At 36.6% G+C, this 2,634-nt stretch overlaps 1 pseudogene; it reads left to right on the forward strand.

Moving 5' to 3' along the window:
- Window positions 1–2,109: 2,109 nt before the first annotated feature.
- LOC144340925 (cytochrome b-c1 complex subunit 8 pseudogene) lies at window positions 2,110–2,376 on the forward strand (annotated as a pseudogene).
- Window positions 2,377–2,634: the final 258 nt, after the last annotated feature.

Here is a 2,634-nt window from a genome sequence, read left to right on the forward strand (position 1 = left end):
CTGGGGGAAAGAAGGTACCTAACTCCAGCCGCCACTAATCATCTTGTACCATATAAGGAGCAGAAAGAAAAAATTGAGATGCATTTTTGAAATTCACAGCACAGGAGCTGAGGCTCACTAAAAGAGTAAAATCTAAATATGGGGCTACAGAAAGCTTCCTCTCCCTCTGCACCTTACCATGATGTTATAAAACTCTATTTTCCACATTTTCCTTTACCAGTGCATCACATCTGCTGTTCAGCAACAATAAAAATCATTATAAGGCATACTTGAGAAACAGAGCAATGGGGTGGCATAAATGTTGAAGTTATCAGATTCAGTTATGACAGAAATGTTGACATTATCAGACTATGAATATAAACTGTATTTGGTTAATATGCTAAGGGCTGTAATGAAAAAAAAATACACAACATTCAAGAACAATGAACAACGAAAGTAGAGAAATTGAAATTATAAGAATACATAAAAAATAAATGCTTACTATAAAAAAACTGTAATAAAAATAAAAAATGGCTTTGAGAGGATCATTAGTAGACTGGATGAGCCTAAGGAAAGAATCTCTGAGCTTAAGGATATGTCAATAGAAACATCCCAAACTGAAAAACAAGGAAAAAACAACACTGGAAAAATGCAACAGAATATCCAAGAACTGTGCACAACTACAAAAGCTGTAATATCTACATAATTAAAACAATAGGAGAGCAAAGAGAGAAAGAAATAAAAGAAACAGAAGTAATAATGACTTAGAATTTCGCTAAATGAATATCAAACACCAATCCACACATACAGGAAGCTCAGAGAACACCAAGTGGTATCAATATAAAAAACATTTCAACTGCAGAAAAATCAAAGATAAAGATCAAATCTTGAGTTAATCCAGTGAGAAAAAAATATCTCTCCTATAAATTAGAAAATATAAGAATTAATCCAACTACTCAAAAAAAAAAAATACAAGCAAGAAGAGAGTAGAGTGAAATAATAAAAGTATTGGCAAAATAAAACAAAGCAAAACATACACACACACAAACCACATCACCCTGAATTCTTTAGCCTTTAAAATTACAACGCAAAAGTGAAGGAAAAATAGACTTTCTCAGACTCGTGAAAATTGCGGGGTTTGTCGCCAATAGATCTACCTTGCAAGAAATGTTAGAAGTCCTTTAGAGAGAAAAAAAGTAATGTAGGCCAGAGACTTGGAGCTGCATGAAGAAATAAAGAATATTAGAGAATGAATAAATGAAAGTAAGATTGTAAGTTTTAGTTTTCTTATTCCTATCTGATTTAATAGATAATGGTTTGTTCAAAATAAAAATAACAATAATGTAATTGATGATTATAGCTTTTTTTATAAGCGAAATGAATGGTAACAATGCTACATGTGATTAGAGGGAGGAATTAGAAATACGTTGTTATTATAAGGTACTTGCACTACTTCTGAAATTGCATTTAAAAGCAACCACTAAAAAAATGAAATAAAAATAAGCATAGTTGATACACTAAGAAGAGAGAAAACGGAATCATATAAAATGCTAAATTGAACCTACAAAAAGCAGAAAAAGAGAAGACAAAACAGGAACAAAGAACAAGGGCATCAAATAGAAAACATCAAACATGATAGATATTAATGTGACTATATCAGTGAGTACTTTAAATATCAATTGTCTAAAAACACTAAGTTAGAAGACAGCAATTGTCAGGGTGAATGAAAAAGACTCAACTATGTGTTGCTTATAAGAAATCAACTCGGCCGGGCGCGGTGGCTCAAGCCTGTAATCCCAGCACTTTGGGAGGCCGAGACGGGCGGATCACGAGGTCAGGAGATCGAGACCATCCTGGCTAACACGGTGAAACCCCATCTCTACTAAAAAATACAAAAAACTAGCCGGGCGAGGTGGCGGGCGCCTGTGGTCCCAGCTACTCGGGAGGCTGAAGCAGGAGAATGGCGTAAAACCCGGGAGGAGGAGCTTGCAGTGAGCTGAGATCCGGCCACTGCACTCCAGCCTGGGCGACAGAGCCAGACTCAGTCTCAAAAAAAAAAAAAAAAAAAAAAAAAAGAAATCAACTTTAGGAACGAGTCCGCTGGATCGGTGACTGCGGAGAGCTAGGTGACCCCTGGCCGCCGCCATGATGGGCCGCGAGTTTGGGAATCGGAGGCAGATGCTGCATGTGATCTCCTACAGCTTGTCACCTTTGGAGCAGCGTGCCTTGCCGCACTACTTCACCAAAGGAATCCCCAACGTGTTGCGCCGCACTCAAGAGCCTTTCCTTCGCATAATGCCTCCGTTTATAGCATTTTATCTTATTTATACGTGGGGTACTCAAGAGTTCAAGAGATCCAAGGGGAAGAATCCAGCTGCCTATGAAAATGACAGATGAGCAATGCATCCGGATGACAGTTCCCTATCCTTGAAAGACCTTTCTCTGGAAGAGGAGTCTGCATTGTAAGGTCTTAAAGACACAATACACTTCCTATAGTCTGCAAAATAAAAATAAAAATAAAAGAATAAAAATAAAAATAAAAGAATAAAACTAAAAAGAAGAAAAGGAAATCGACTTTAAATATGAAGACACATCTAGATTAAAAGTGAAGGGATGGTGAAAATATGCCATACTAACACAGATAAAAAATCAGTA

This window comes from Macaca mulatta, chromosome 5 (assembly GCF_049350105.2).
Source record: "Macaca mulatta isolate MMU2019108-1 chromosome 5, T2T-MMU8v2.0, whole genome shotgun sequence".
NCBI classification, from domain to species: domain Eukaryota; kingdom Metazoa; phylum Chordata; class Mammalia; order Primates; family Cercopithecidae; genus Macaca; species Macaca mulatta.